The following is a 17,703-nucleotide window of genomic DNA, read 5'->3' on the forward strand; positions in this document are numbered from 1 at the left end:
ACCCTCCAGGTCAGTGTTACCCTCCAGGTCAGTGTTGCCCACAGTTCAGTGTTACCCTCCACGTCAGTGTTACCCTCCAGGTCAGTGTTACCCTCCAGGTCAGTGTTACCCTCCAGGTCAGTGTTGCCCACAGTTCAGTGTTACCCTCCACGTCAGTGTTACCCTCCAGGTCAGTGTTACCCTCCAGGTCAGTGTTACCCTCCACGTCAGTGTTACCCTCCAGGTCAGTGTTACCCTCCAGGTCAGTGTTATCCTCCAGGTCAGTGTTACCCTCCAGGTCAGTGTTGCCCACAGTTCAGTGTTACCCTCCAGGTCAGTGTTACCCTCCAGGTCAGTGTTACCCTCCAGGTCAGTGTTACCCTCCAGGTCAGTGTTATCCTCCAGGTCAGTGTTACCCTCCAGGTCAGTGTTACCCTCCAGGTCAGTGTTGCCCACAGTTCAGTGTTACTCTCCAGGTGAGGGCCAAGGTGGCTTAATTGTGATCTTATAGGCTCAGCTGATCCAATATCAGCACTCCAACTCTGAGACTGTGAATACGGGCCCAGATGGGCAGCTCAGGCAGTGGGACTACATACTGTGGCTTCAATATCATTGTCTGTCTATCTGGCTGGCTGTCCCCTTAAAAACTGTGAACAGGCTCAATCGGGGTCCAGGAAACTGGTCCTATACATGGTTTAAAACCTGTCTACTGGGTTTTATTCATCATCTCCCTCAGCTGAGAGCAGAAAGCAGGGCCAATGATCAGATCTAAACACTGTGGCTTTGATATCATTGTCTGGCTCTGCTGTCCCTAGCGTGAGAAGTGTTGGCGGTGACTCCTTCTGGATACTGTCTCTCCTCTACAGGCTGTTTTCACTGACATGGATTAAGCCCTACCCTTGGACTAAAACTGGTAACTCAATGAAATTCCATTTAGACAAAAATAATTTCTACAACGGTGCCCTAAGTACAACAATGAAAACATCAGCTTAACTTCCATTCTTGGATGTGTGGACATCCCATGGCGATTCCTCGCACCTTGAACAAAATCATTCCTGACCTGTCTCACTTGTATTGAAGAAGAGCTGGTATGCCATCACAGTACATGAACAATAGAGACATGCTACATGCAGTGCCCTTTCAAGAGGAAGGTATGAAGCATGCCAAAACAATTAGGATTTTCATTCATCATTAAAGATTGTGTTTTATGCAGTGTTTTATAATTGATGTGGTGCCAGTTATAAGCAGTATTTTCCCTTCTCGTAACTTTTTCCACTGAGACAAACCTTTCTCTGTGTTTGTAATGCTGTAGATTAATTCATTAATAATTCAAAATGGTTTCAATATGTTTGGCTGCCCTTCAGTCCTTTGGTATATTAAATCTGTGGTCATTTACAGACAACTTGTCAGATAGAAATGACCTAGCATTTGAAAGGACATTTGATAGATTTTTATACCCAACATTTAAAAGGTGACAATACAATGGCATAATATACGCAGCAGCAAATGCAGTTTTAGTCAAAAGGTCACAAGCCTGAACAAACCCAGAAGAGTTGTCTTTTTAGCGGCTGTATTTTATGGAAGAGACCACTGGCCCATTGACCTAACATTCCCCTAAAATATATGAATAATAACATCAAAAATGTTCAAGGAAAGAGTTCAAATAAATAATTCACATGCAGAGTGTTTTCTGGGTAAAATGTGACACGCCAGCCCAGTGGGGGAGGATGATGGAGGGTTCCTGGGTCACAGTGATGTTTTTATTTACATTTTATTTACAGAAATGCCTTCTGGAACATGTGTACTTTTATGTGCCTGATTGGATTTGAAAAAAGTCATCAACATAATGGCATTTAGTCTTTTTTTCCACCCAACTTTCAACCTAAATCCAATGACACTGTGTCTATTTGTCGATTTTAAGTTGAATTCCCGTTAATTGACCACTCAACCAAATGTAAATCAAAACTAGACGTTGAACTGATGTCTGTGCCCATTGGTTAGGAAGAAAGACAGGATCCTTTCTGGCTAGCCATGATTGGTTGAGATAACGGAGAGATGCTGGTATCCAAGATCTTCTTTCTGTCTGTCAGTTTTGCGTTTGCTTCCTTTGGATTGTTTAGTACACACGCGCACGCGCATGCACACACACACAACCATACACACACCTATACACACACACACAGCCATATGTAACAATATTGCTTCCGTCCCTATCCTCGCCCCTACCTGGGCTCGAACCAGGGACCCTTTGCACACATCGACAGTTACACACCGGTTACACATACACACACACACACAGAGTTGAAGTTGAATAACCCCTTTATGACAGTGTAGAAGTAGATTTAGTCAGTGAACCTTATATTACAGTCATAGCAGTGAGAGGAAGGCCAACGTTCAGCACAGCATGAGCAGAAAAAAATAACATACTTTTCCTCTTTCTGTTCCACTAAAGTTCATGACAACAAAAGAGCACACACACACACACACACACACACACACACACACCCACCCACCCACCCACCCACGCACACACACACACACACACACACACACACACACACACACACACACACACATACACACACACACACACACACACACACACACACACACACACACACACACGTGCCACCTTTGGCTGCCTTGCATGTTAACGAAGCGGATGGTGTTCCGTCCATTGTCCTGGACCCCCTCCAGGGTTCTCCACCTTGGGATTTATATCAGAACAGAAGGGTGGAGTACTGCTGGGAAAGCCTTGGAGAGAGTCCCTGCACTGGACAGAGGTCTGGTAGAGGCTGTGGACCACATACAGTCAGACCACAGCCATGTTGACTCTGAGCCTGGATGGGGTACTTGGGAAACACTTCAAAACTTAAACTGTATACGTGGACTGGACTGTCAGGTTGACTCTGAGCCTGGACAGGATTCTTGGGAAATACTTCAAAACTTAAACTGTATACGTGGCCTGGATTGTCAGGTTGATTCTGGAAAGGGGATAGATAGTGGTAGTTTAGAGGTAGTGAGAACATCCAGTAACTGTCAGGTTGACTCTGAGACTGGGGGATAGACCGTGTTAGTTTAGAGATAGTGTAGAACATCCAGTAACTGTCAGGTTGACTCTGAGACTGGGGGATAGACCGTGTTAGTTTAGAGATAGTGTAGAACATCCAGTAACTGTCAGGTTGACTCTGAGACTGGGGGATAGACCGTGTTAGTTTAGAGATAGTGTAGAACATCCAGTTACTGTCAGGTTGACTCTTAGACTGGGGGATAGACCATGTTAGTTTAGAGATAGTGTAGAACATCCAGTTACTGTCAGGTTGACTCTGAGACTGGGGGATAGACCGTGTTAGTTTAGACATAGTGTAGAACATTCAGTTACTGTCAGGTGCAGGGTACAAAAAGGTCCTCAGTAAAAACTGCAGGAGCATTCAAAAGTGTGTGGGTATCTCTCTTTTATGAACAGTATTAAATCTCAGGCTATGAAAGGCCTTTAAACTTCCCTCCCTACATTGCCACGTAAAAATCTGCCCATCTGTTGCAAATCAATGTATGGAATCATAGATAAAATGAGCAGGTATTGTGTAAAATACACAAGAACCTTGCAAAATGTTCACTCGGCACTTCAGACAGAACCGCCATACTGTAAATCAGATGGGTTTGGTTGAGAGGTCTCAGTGTTGTGACATACAGGTGACAGAATCTGTCAGAGTAGGGAAATGGAATTGGCATCTCTGTTCCCCCAGCAGAAACAACAACACTATCTAAGTGTGTTCAGAATCTGTCAGAGTAGGGAAATGGAATTGGCCTCTCTTTTCCCCCAGCAGAAACAACAACACTATCTAAGTGTGTTCAGGTGTGTTGGCTGCGCCAGTAATTGGCCATGCCTAATCTTAATGAGTGCTTGTTTCCTTTGAAATTAGGTCTGTTTGAATAGACTCAAATGAACAGCTTTGTATTAGTAAAAAAACAAACATTGGCATACTTGTTCCATCCTGGTGGAGCAGTGGACTAATTCCATGGACAGAGAATAGAAGATCATAGTTTCAAATCTCACTGATGCTGTGACGCAATTAAAAAAGACATGCGTTTGCATGATTAATGCCTAAGCAAATTAATTCCATGTGTCCTATCTGTGCTTGGATTTCAAAACAGTGTTATTAAACGTGTTATTGAAACTTGTTCTCAGAAAGATATTCAATTACCTTCAAATAACCTACTGTCTAACATCCGTTCTCAGAATGTTTATAAAACCTCCTAGGAAAACCTTCAGGGAACAATAGTAAAATGTCCTCAAACCCTCCCTCCAACCTAAAAATGAATGTTCCCAGAACAGGTCGAAATGTTCACTTCGTTCTCGGAACTTCAGTTTTACAAGTCAGGAAACGTATATGGCTTTATGTCCAGAACCAATGGGAAACCAAAAACATATGTTCCCACAACTTCCAGTGAACCAAATGTGCTAGCTGGGAATGAACCTGGGCACAGATCAGATGTCTCTACAGGAGGAAGGTTCACCAGAAGTGCTCAAGTAGTAAAGAGCTCAACAATGATTAAATCCTGCTCTACAGCAGACTGTGGTGAGAGGGTGTGGTGGTCGACCCTGAAATGGTTTCATATGTGTGTGTGTTTGCTCACCTCATTCCTCTTTGATGAGAACAGTGTGGAACGTGTTAAGTGACCCCATAAATATTACACGTAGCAACTGAAACCCATTTTTCTTCTTTCTTTACAGAGATGTGAACGTGGTTCTGTGTTGTCCGTGATGCTCCAACTGCCCTTGGAGGATGGATTTGTTGGGGGATGTGAGAAAGACAGCAATGATTAAATTCCATAATTCCAATGCCTTTCTAGAGTGTTGTACTATAATCCACTCTTCTGGGGGTTTTCTAAGCAGTGTTTAGGTCAAAGACCAGTTTATTCATAAAAGGTTTATTTTGATCCTACATATATGAAACTACAAACAAAAACATTTTGACATGAATGAACAAGACATTTTTCTTTCAAGAACAACCCTGACATGATGTTGTTTTGATAATCATGGAATGCAAGACATATGTTCTCTTCACTGGTTAGTTGACAGATTTGACTTTATCCAAGCCTACCAGTGATCACACAAAATGGAACCAGTTAATAAATAAAGTTGAAACAATTTAGTCCACTTAAAAGACTTGACCATCAAGTGTTCCATCACAGGAAATTGAGAAGAAAGATGACTAGATAAATGAACTTGACACACAGGAAATTGAGAAGAAAGATGACTAGATAAATGAACTTGACACACAGGAAATTGAGAAGAAAGATGACTAGATATATGAACTTGACACACAGGAAATTGAGAAGAAAGATGACTAGATAAATGAACTTGACACACAGGAAATTGAGAAGAAAGATGACTAGATAAATTAACTTGACACACAGGAAATTGAGAAGAAAGATGACTAGATAAATGAACTTGACACACAGGAATTTGAGAAGAAAGATGACTAGATAAATGAACTTGACACACAGGAAATTGAGAAGAAAGATGACTAGATAAATTAACTTGACACACAGGCAATTGATGACGTGTTCCAGAACCAACGCTCACAAGGGGAACACAGAAGTATCCTCGCTTGGACAAGGTAATCTCTATGGTCTATGGTGCAACTACCACCCACCCACCCACCCACACACACACACACACACACACACACACACACACACACACACACACAGACACACACACACACACACACACACACACACACACACACACACACACACACACACACACACACACACACACACACACACACACAGGTGGAAAAAGTACCCAATTGTCATACTATTTGTTGTTCTACTACTGTTTCTACCTTAATAGAAAAAGTGTATGTCACCAAGTAAAATATTACTTGAAAGTCTAAAAGTATTTGGTTTGAAATCTGTATACCAAAGTATCAAAAGTACATTTAATTGCTCAAATATACTTAAGTATCAAAAGTTAAAGTATAAATAATTTCAAATTACTTAAGCAAACCAATAAATTACGGAAAGCCAGGGGCACAGACATCTTTACAAATAAAGCATTTCTGTTTAATGAGTCCACCAGATCAGAGGATAACCAGGGATGTGCGTGAATTTGTCATTTTTCCTGTCCTGTAAGCATTCAAAATGTAACGAGTACTTTAGGGTGTCAGGGAAAATGTATGGAGTAAAAAGTACATTATTTTCCTTAAGAATGTAGTGAAGTAAAAGCTGTCAAAAATATAAATGATAAAGTAATATACAGATACCCCCAAAAAACTACTTAAGTAGTACTTTAAAGTATTTTTGCTTAAGTATTTGACACCACTGCATGCAGAAGATGGAAGAGGGATAGATGAGGGGTCAATGCTTTCTTCTCCTGCTAAAATAAGAAACCTGAAGCCTCTCTGGGCCCTCGTCAAAAGTATTGTACTATTTAAGAAATAGGGGGCCTTATTTGAGAGAAAAATAAACTGTAAGAACTGTCATTTATTTCAAAATACTCTCCAAAGGGATGTTGTTTTGTGTACTCTTGTTCATTTCAGAGCACTATTATAAAATGTGTTACTACATTCTAGATTAAGCAGAAACTGTTTACATTTACCACGAACATTCTCTCCCCAAAAGGCAGAATAAATAAAACATCAGCTACATACAGTATAATGTTTACTGGCTATTTTCCATGTTTGAAAGTGAAAGCAAAATGATTAAGACTGTTTACTTTTAAATATATTTCCAACGGCATAAGCTATTTACAAAAACAATATCCACATCATTCCATTTCCATGTACCTTTCCCAGTAAATTCCCAGTAAATGTTGTAAAAAATATTTACCCAAGAAAGAGTCCATATAACAACTTCAGGATGCTTGTTGACCTTACAGTACTTACTTATATACTATACTTATAAAACACATTTATAAAGATGAACAAAGAAAACCGAGACCCTGCAGTATCTTCACAGTATTCTTCTATATATATTTAATATGATCAGACCCTGCAGTATCTTCACAGTATTCTTCTAAAGATATTTAAGATGAACAAAGCACTATTGTACCCTGGAATGTCTTTGCATGGGGCATCAAGAACAGATCTGATCTGAGTAAAAGAATGGATATGATCACTTGTAATCTCATTACAACATCTTCACTATGAACTACAGATGTCTATAAAGTCTACCCAGCTCAGAAGATGGACACTAGTACGTTATTGTCTTACCATAAACTGAATACAAAGCGGTTTCAAGAGTAAACAGAATATTTAAAGAGTCATTTAAAGAGTCAGCTCTGACTCTAACTCTGCCTCATGCCAAGAGTTTGTGTGCTCTCCTTCTTGATTAGAATCAAATCAAATCAAATCAAATCAGAGCAGACCTGGGTTCAAATACAATTTGAAATCTTTCAAATGTCTCAACAAATGTTAACTTACCTACAGTGCCAGGTGGGCAGGGTTTGCACTTTTGGGACTTTTCTATTGCAATGGGCAAGCTCAAGTCTGGAGAAAAACTGAGACGCCATCTTGGTTCCCTCTCGGCGGCCAAGAACACTTGCTGGGCTGCTACAGCAACAAGACCAAATCCATCTGTGACAAGACGGTGCAGGATGACCTGCTTTTATTTCCTCACTCTCACAACCGTAAGCCATTTTACCTTAAAATAATGGTGTTGTTGTGGGGCGGTTTATTTTCCTGTAGTAAATGAATAAAAACTAGCTAAAGTTAAGACATTGTCAGCTATACTATGGTCATTACTGGCTAGCTAGCGAACCAATTTTTTTTTTTAAACGTGTTTTTAGTTGCCTGGCTTGCTAGGTTGTCATCTATTAAATTCATTTTGGATGAGTTTATTGGTGTTCAAATAGAGGCAGTATGCTATTTGGAGCACCGGGCTGCTGATGTCATGCAGAGGCTGTCGTTTTGTCATTATACTTTTTCAAAACAACAACAACAAGTTAGATGTCGGATGACAATAGAATGTACATGATGTCACTGCGACAACTTTAAACCAGCCTTTAGAGTAATTAGTTTGATAACACTGCCTTACATGCTGACTAGACACGATCAGGACACGCAGGTTGAAATATCAAATTTAAATCTATATAATTTGGGGACAGGTTGAAACGCATGGAACATTCATGGCAATTTAGCTAGCTAGCTTGTTGTGGCTAGCTCATTTGTCCTGGGATATAAACATTGGTTTGTTATTTTACCTGAAATGCACAAGGTCCTCTACTCTGACAATGAATCCACAGATAAAACGGTAAACCGAGTTTGTTTCTAATAATCTCCCCTAGTTCAGTCTTCTTCTTCTTCTTCTTTGGACTTTATATGGTGGTTGGCAACCAACTTCAAGGTGCATTACCACCACCAACTGTACAAGAGTGTGGACCTCAGTTACTCTTCCAATCACCCAAGTGGGAATATGCTCCTAAAAACCAATGAAAAGATGGGAGAGGTGGGATTTGCAGCGCATCAAGCGTGAAAAATAGAACCAAGTTCTACTTTAGCGACTGGCTATGCAGACGCTTGTTGGCTAGCGCAATCAGTTTCGATTAAACAATTGAATAACATGTATGTGTACATTTATTTTGAAACACTCGCGAGCGGTGTGGCATGTTACATGTTTCAGTTCTCTTAAGTTGGTTGTTGCTATACAGCCAGTTTACATTTTTGCCATACATTTTCAAGCCGATTTAAGTCAAAACTGTAACTTGCCACTCAGGAACATTCACTGTCGTCTTGGTAAGTATATTTGGCCTTGCGTTTTAAGTTATTGTCCTGCTGAAAAGTGGATTTGTCTCCTGGTGTCTGTTGGAAAGCAAACTGAACCAGGTTTTCCTCTAGGACTCTGCCTGTGCTTAGCTCTAATCCTTTTCTTTTTACGCTAACAAGCATACAGATAACATGATGCATCTACCACCATGCATGAAAATATGAAGAGTGGTACTCAGTGCTGTGTTTTGTTGGATAATGGTAGTTAGGACAAAAAGTGAATCATTTATTTGCCACATTCTTTGCAATATTACTTTAGTGCCTTATTGCAAACAGGATACATATTTTGGAATATTTGTTTATGTACAGGCTTGTACCTTTTTTTATTTTATGAGCAATACATTTTTCAAATATTTTTGAGTCGCTTTTCAAGAGCCTGGGTCTCTGTATTACCCCCTGGATTCTGCTCCAGTAGGAGAGCGATCAGGCCCTCTTTATGTGTGTCCGATAGTTTGCCATTTATATATGAGCAATTAAAACATGATAGTAATGGATTTTGAAGTAGTTCATAAAAAGTATGATATATGGTATCTCTATTAGAATGCCGTCGAGACCTGGGGTTTTCCTCATCTAAAAGGAATCAATTGACAACCATAGTTCGTCATGTGTAATTAGGCTTTCACAAGATGTTTTTGTTGTCAAACATAACAGGTAGTGTGGCTAAATGTGGCTAAGTCAGGTAGGAGACCTGAGCCGTGTTATGCCATGAGGCGCACGGTGTCCCCAGTCTGCAGGCATAGCCCGGTGCGCTACATCGCAGCGCCTCATATGGCCCGGGCTAGAGTGGGCATCGAGCCAGGTGCTATGAAGCCGGCTCAGCGCATCTGGTCTCCAGTGTGTCTCCTCGGCCCGGGGTATATGGCACCAGCCCTACGCATGGTGTCCCCGGTGCGCCAGCACAGCCCAGTGCGGTCTGTTCCACCCCGCCGCACTGACCGGGCTACGGGGAGTATCCAGCCAGGAAGTGTTGTGCAGGCTCGGTGAGGTCTCGAGTGCGCCTCCACGGTCCGGTCCATCCGGTGCCTCCTCCACGCACCAGGCCTCCGGTGGCAACCCCACGCACCAGGCTGTCTCTCTGTCTCATCCCTCCAGGTGCTCCCTCCTGTCCAGTGCTGACAGAGTCTCCCTCCTGTCCTGAGCTGACAGAGCCGCAAGTCTGTCCTGAGCTGCCAGAGCTGCCCGTCTGTCCTGAGCTGCCAGAGCCGCCCGTCTGTCCTGAGCTGCCAGAGTCGCCCGTCTGTCAGGAGCTGCCAGAGCCGCCCGTCAGTCAGGAGCTGCCAGAGCCGCCCGTCAGTCAGGAGCTGCCAGAGCCTCCCGTCAGTCAGGAGCTGCCAGAGCCGCCCTTCACTCCGGTGCTGCCGGAATCGCCCTTCACTCCGGAGCTGCCGGAATCGCCCTTCACTCCGGCGCTGCCGGAGTCTCCCGCCTGTCCGGTGCTGCCGGAATCTCCTGTCCATTCGGGGCCCGCTGCTAGGGTCCCCAGTCCGAGGTCGACAACAAGGGTCGCCGCTCTAAAGATGTCACCGAGGCGGGTTAAGAGGCGGACAAAGACTATGGTGGAGTGGGATCCTTTGGGGGGAGGGTACTGACACGTTCTGACCTTAGTTCCTTTGTTATGTCTTTGTTTAGTTTGGTCAGGGTGTGAGTTGGGGTGGGTAGTCTATGTTCTTTTTTCTATGTTGTGGTTTTGTGTTTGGCCTGGTATGGTTCTCAATCAGAGGCAGGTGTGGTTAGTTGTCTCTGACTGAGAATCATACTTAGGTAGCCTTTTCCACCTGTGTTTTGTGTTTGGCCTGGTATGGTTCTCAATCAGAGGCAGGTGTCGTTAGTTGTCTCTGACTGAGAATCATACTTAGGTAGCCTTTTCCCACCTGTGTTTTGTGTTTGGCCTGGTATGGTTCTCAATCAGAGGCAGGTGTCGTTAGTTGTCTCTGACTGAGAATCATACTTAGGTAGCCTTTTCCCACCTGTGTTTTGTGTTTGGCCTGGTATGGTTCTCAATCAGAGGCAGGTGTCGTTAGTTGTCTCTGACTGAGAATCATACTTAGGCAGCCTTTTCCCACCTGTGTTTTGTGTTTGGCCTGGTATGGTTCTCAATCAGAGGCAGGTGTCGTTAGTTGTCTCTGACTGAGAATCATACTTAGGTAGCCTTTTCCCACCTGTGTTTTGTGTTTGGCCTGGTATGGTTCTCAATCAGAGGCAGGTGTCGTTAGTTGTCTCTGACTGAGAATCATACTTAGGTAGCCTTTTCCCACCTGTGTTTTGTGTTTGGCCTGGTATGGTTCTCAATCAGAGGCAGGTGTCGTTAGTTGTCTCTGACTGAGAATCATACTTAGGTAGCCTTTTCCCACCTGTGTTTTGTGTTTGGCCTGGTATGGTTCTCAATCAGAGGCAGGTGTCGTAAGTTGTCTCTGATTGAGAATAATACTTAGGCAGCCTTTTCCCACCTGTGTTTTGTGGGTGATTATTTCCTGTTTAGTGTGTTTTCCATTCACCTTACGGGACTGTTTGTTTGTCGTTTATTGTTTTGTTCAGTGTTCAGTTATTTTATTGAAAATATGAACACTTACCACGCTTCGCTTTGGTCCTCACCTTCTTCCACCACAGAGGATCGTTACAGTTTCATGCATGTAGTTTGTCGTTATTGTCGGCCAATAAAAGTGGTGCGCACTACATTCAGAGGCTCCATGTGTAGCAATGTGAAGTGGGAGATCTCTAATCAGTGCATAATGAAATTACAAACACAGAATTAAGTTAGCAAAATGAGAAGGAGTAGGCTGCAACGAGCAACTACCGGTTAGGTCAATCTGAATGGAGTTGTTGGGGAGCTCAGCAAAATAGACTCAACTAGCTAACATAGCTGGCTAGCAAAATAGACTCAACTAGCAAACATAGCTGGCTAGCTAACATAGCTGGCTGGCAATCTTAGCTATGCCGTAAAACTTTTCCCTGTCCATTTACAGAATTATATTGGCACCAAAGTTGCCAGTTTAATACTGTAATGTTGCTTTACAGCAGAGATGCTGTAATATGTATTTACAGTGAGGAAAATAGGACTCAAATATATTACAGCATTCCTGTTCTACATTTACAGGGATAATGTCATGTTTAACAGTAAGGAAAATAGTATTGTGAAATATATTGCATAATCTCTGCTATAAAGCAACAGCATAAACCTGGCAACTCTTGTGGCAAATTCTCCCTGAAATATAAATGTAAGAAAAACTATATATTTGTACATAAAAATAAATGTATTCAAAGTGGTAACAACATTACCAAGAAATTAAGAACAGAACTGAAAATTGAAGTAACCAAATAAGAGCCTCATGACAACACTAATGTAAAAACGTCATTGTGTGCCTGTGTGTGAGCGGTGTGGGGGAGAGAGAGACAAAGAGAGAGAGGAAGATAGAGTTAGCATTAGGATTGAGTACAATCCTAGATCTATGATCACGGGCCACTCTAACTGGGGTAAGGGGGTTCAGAGGCGGTGAAACACACAACGGGTCAGTTTGGGCCGGAGAGCATCAGAAAAGAGAAGTTAGCGCAGCCCCCCGCACCTCTCTGATTCAGAGGGGTTGGGTTAAATGCAGAAGACAAATTTCAGTTGAATACATTCAGTTGTACAGCTGACTAAGGTATCCCCCTTTCCCTTTCATCATGGGGTTCTGTAACAATCCTCCTCAGTTGTGATTTGTCAGCTCTTCTCACCCCTAAGGAAGATCATGTGAAAAGAAAGAATAGAATGAGAGACAGAGAGCACCAGGGCTGTTAGTCTGTATGTCAACCACTAGATAACCAATACAACACAGCTAGATATACCTACTGTACTACAACCACTAGATAACCAATACAACACAGCTAGATATACCTACTGTACTACAACCACTAGATAACCAATACAACACAGCTAGATATACCTACTGTACTATAACCACTAGATAACCAATACAACACAGCTAGATACACCTACTGCACTATAACCCCTATATAACCAATTCAACACAGCTAGATACACCTACTGTACTACAACCCCTATATAACCAATACAACACAGCTAGATACACCTACTGCACTATAACCCCTATATAACCAATACAACACAGCTAGATACACCTACTGTACTACAAACCCTATATAACCAATACAACACAGCTAGATACACCTACTGTACTACAACCACTAGATAACCAATACAACACAGCTAGATACACCTACTGTACTACAACCCCTATATAACCAATACAACACAGCTAGATACACCTACTGTACTACAACCACTAGATAACCAATACAACACAGCTAGATACACCGACTGTACTATAACCCCTATATAACCAATACAACACAGCTAGATACACCTACTGTACTACAACCACTAGATAACCAATACAACACAGCTAGATACACCTACTGTACTACAACCCCTATATAACCAATACAACACAGCTAGATACACCTACTGTACTACAACCCCTATATAACCAATACAACACAGCTAGATACACCTACTGTACTACAACCACTAGATAACCAATACAACACAGCTAGATACACCTACTGTACTACAACCACTAGATAACCAATACAACACAGCTAGATATACCTACTGTACTACAACCACTAGATAACCAATACAACACAGCTAGATATACCTACTGTACTACAACCCCTATATAACCAATACAACACAGCTAGATACACCTACTGTACTACAACCACTAGATAACCAATACAACACAGCTAGATACACCTACTGTACTACAACCCCTAGATAACCAATTCAACATGGCTATAGCCTACAGCCACAGTCACAGCTACAGCCACAGTCACTTCAACCCCTAGATAATTAATACAACATGACTATAGCCTACAGCCAGACACAGCCACAGTCACTTCACACCCTAGCTAACTACACTGAACAAAAATATAAATGCAACATGCAAAGTGTTGGTGTGTTTCATGAGCTGAAATAAAAGATCCCCGAAAATGTTCCTGTTAGTGAGCGTTTCTCAAGAAACTGATTAAACAGCACCTTGTGTTGGGGACAATAAAAGGCCACTGTAAAATGTGCAGTTTTGTCACACAACACAATGCCACAGATGTGTCAAGTTTTGAGGGAGCGCACAATTGGCATGCTGACTGCAGGAATGTCCACCAGAGCTGTTGCCAGATAATTGAATGTTAATTTGTGCAAGTAGACATCCTGATATAATGTGAATAATAGGCCGATAGTATACCAGTAAACATCCTGATATGTGAATAATAGGCCTATAGTATGCCAGTAAACATCCTGATATGATGTGAATAATAGGCCTATAGTATGCCAGTAAACATCCTGATATGTGAATAACGCCTATAGTATACCAGTAAACATCCTGATATGATGTGAATAATAGGCCTATAGTATGCCAGTAAACATCCTGATATGTGAATAAGGCCTATAGTATACCAGTAAACATCCTGATATGATGTGAATAATAGGCCTATAGTATACCAGTAAACATCCTGATATGATGTGAATAATATGCCTATGGTATACCAGTAAACATCCTGATATGATGTGAATAATAGGCCTATAGTATGCCAGTAAACATCCTGATATGATGTGAATAAGGCCTATAGTATACCAGTAAACATCCTGATATAATGTGAATAATAGGCCTAGTGTATACCAGTAAACATCCTGATATGTGAATAATAGGCCTAGTGTATACCAGTAAACATCCTGATATGTGAATAATAGGCCTGTAGAAAAGGCCCATGGAGTTGGTGGAATAATCCTTTAATTCATTGCCATTTACTCAGCTGGGCCAGGGGCGCTTTAATTAGGTCAGGTGGAAATGTCCGACAGATCTCAACTCCATAAAAGGATGAAATTGCCATCGCCTGATCTCGCTGCTTTCTCTTCCTTAACTCCATCTGATCCAGAAGTTCTGTGCGTCCATGAATCCATCTAAGTCCACCGACTATGTTACCTTTCATCTGAAGTATCTGTGGCGATCGGGAGAGTGGGCCATTCAGTTATTGTTAATAGTTATTGCGGCTTGGAGCGCAGCTTCAAACATATTGTGTAATGTGAATTGTCAATGATCACGGCCCTACGGATCCTCATAGGCCAATTATGCAATCGATATGGTTCATGTGTATTGAAATTAATTATATGTACACATGAAGACAATTGAAAGAGTGAAATGAGAAACGTCATTGTTTGCTAACTGATTGACTTTGATCATGGGGATTATAGATTGTATCACCATTCACTGTTTGTATTCTTTCATAATTTATGATAAATAGTTACGAGCCTAAATGACTCGCGGATGATTACTATTGACTTCTTAATGAACTGGACTGTTGAATTCCCTAAATTATGTTAATAATGAATGATATGATTTGATTATGAATTTGATTGGATACATGTTATTTGTTTCCTTTGTGATGCAACACCAACTACTCAGTAAATATACCACTTTATGGTTAAAGGAATTCCTGCCTCAGTCTCATCCATTCCTCTGTCACCTGACACGTGACCACCTGTTCACCTTCACTGTCAGTCATCCTACCTGTCCAGCTACCCACACAGATTCCACTAATCTTTCAATGGTCCTTCGAGCCGGATGATGACTGAACCAAAGACAGGTGAAAAGGAAATGAAGGCGGAGAGGGAAGAATTGTCTCCACTGGAAGGAAGAAGAGAGGAGGAGAGAGCAGCTGAGGGAAAGGTCTTGGAACAAAGGAAATATCCAGGAGCTAAGCCTAAAGCAACAAAGGCTTCATCCTCAACCACCAGCAGCACCAGAAGAACCAGGCAAGCTCCTGGTTATCTTAAGGATTATGTGGTCGAGTTTCCGACATCAAAGGGCAAGCCCACCAGAGCTCAAAGTGTTGATGGATCAACTATACGTTTCAGCTATCAACCATCCCCTCTGAGCCAAGGACCGGAAACTGCTTTGGAGCAGGAAAGTGGTCTACATGAAGAACCTATGGAGGAGGTAACTCCCACTGCACAGGTCGACCAGCTTCCAGAGGCAGGCTCCGCTCACCCCTTAACTAATGGGAAATCGTAGAAGCACTCTAGACGGAGTGGGAGTTCGACCAGTGGATACCCCTTTGGAAGTGGCCATGGCAGCCACCATTCACTAGCCCTCAGCGATTCACAGACCGCTGTCCTACAAGAGAGGATGAAACTATTAGCTTTGGAGGAAATTGAGCATCAGATTGAGGAGGAACGACAGGCTGATGAACGATGTCACCAATTGGATGTGCAGGCCCGTAGAGCTCTCCAGGAAAGGGAATTCATTGCCAAGGACCTGGCACAGCAGCGACGGCACCGTCAAGCCAGAAAGGAATTGGAGGAGGCACGGATGGTCTCATCCTTCCTGGAGAGGAACGAACAGGGAGTTGACGTGACCACCCCTCCACATGGACCTGACCTGTCTGCCTTTCTTTCCCAATCTGCCCCTCTGGTACAGCATGGCACACAGTCCCCGGAGGCTCCGGGGTCAACAGCCAACACGGAGCACGGGAGACAGGCAGCTCCGCCAACGCCCTCTATGCCAGTGACACAAGTTAGCATTCCTCCATCTGGACAAAGCATCACTCCTTCGCCTTTCCGCCAATTACCAACCAAGGCAAATCGTTCCTTTCGTCCAGGGCCAGGCCAGTCCTCAAACAACAGGTCGGAGGGCTCTCGCCCAATTCCGACTGCCACAAATGGAGGGTCTGGGACAGTAGGGGACCGGCCCAATGAGGCCACAGGGGGCTCATCAGAAGTCCCGGGTTTATCCTTCATGCAACCAGAAGAGGGAGCCAACATTATGAAACTTCTAGTAGCCTCAGCCTATGGAATTCCCAGACCCAAACTGCCATACTTCGAAAACGGAAAAGGAGAGTGAATTTGTCCTTTTGGAAATGACATTGAAGAGCCTACTGGGTATTCACAGTCATCTGTCAGCACTCTACAAATACCAAGTACTAATGGATCATTTGCGATTTCCCAGTGCATACAGGCTGGCCCAATCCTTTATGCACTGCGCAACACCATATACTGCTGCTCTCCAGGCCCTGAAGGCGAGATATGGTGAGCCACGTCAGCTAGTTCAGAATGAACTAAACAACATCCTGAACACGTCTCCAATTAAAATGGGAGACCATGCTGCCTTCCAAGAATTCTCCCTGGCTGTCCAATCCCTGACCTCGATGCTCCAATCCGTTGAAGGAGAAGACGGGAACGAGCTGAAATGTGGCTCCCATGTGGACAGGCTTCTTAGCAAACTTCCAGTGTACCTCAGAGACAGTTTCATTGAACATTGTTTGAATAAGGGCATCCTGAAAGAGGGCTCGAGAAGCACCTATGCTCTCAGAGACCTTGCCGCATGGTTGGAGGTGAAGGCAAAGGCGAAGAGCATTGCTCACCAGGCCACAATCTCAGCCATAGCCACCGGGGGAAGGAAGGAGTTCGAACGCCAGGAGGGACAGAAAAGGCCAAATCCCACTACCATGTACTTAAATAGTGAGGCCGGGGAGGAACCCAGGAAGAAGACCTCTCTCAAGAGCAAGAACATCAAATTCCAGCCTTACTGCCCATATTGCAATAGTAAGGGGCACTTCCTTGGCTCATGCCCCAGAGTAAAAAAGCTCACTCAAACTCAATTGAAGGCCTGGATCACTTCAGGCGAGCGATGCTACAAGTGTGCCCGTAGCCATAAGGCGGAGACCTGCACATTGAGGAAACTCTGCAACCGCTGTAAAGAAATCCATCTCACCGTGTTGCATGATCTAATTCCCCAAGCACAGAAGGAGCAGAGTATGCTCATGGTAGGAGCTGCAAAGGAGCTGTACCTCGACCAGCAGAACCGGTCTCCAAGGGTCATGTTGAAGGTGGTCAAGGTCACTCTGCAAAGTGAAGGGAGAAGCATTGATACATTCGCCGTTCTAGATGATGGGTCAG

The sequence above is a fragment of the Oncorhynchus kisutch genome, linkage group LG11 (assembly GCF_002021735.2).
Source record: "Oncorhynchus kisutch isolate 150728-3 linkage group LG11, Okis_V2, whole genome shotgun sequence".
Lineage (NCBI taxonomy): Eukaryota > Metazoa > Chordata > Actinopteri > Salmoniformes > Salmonidae > Oncorhynchus > Oncorhynchus kisutch.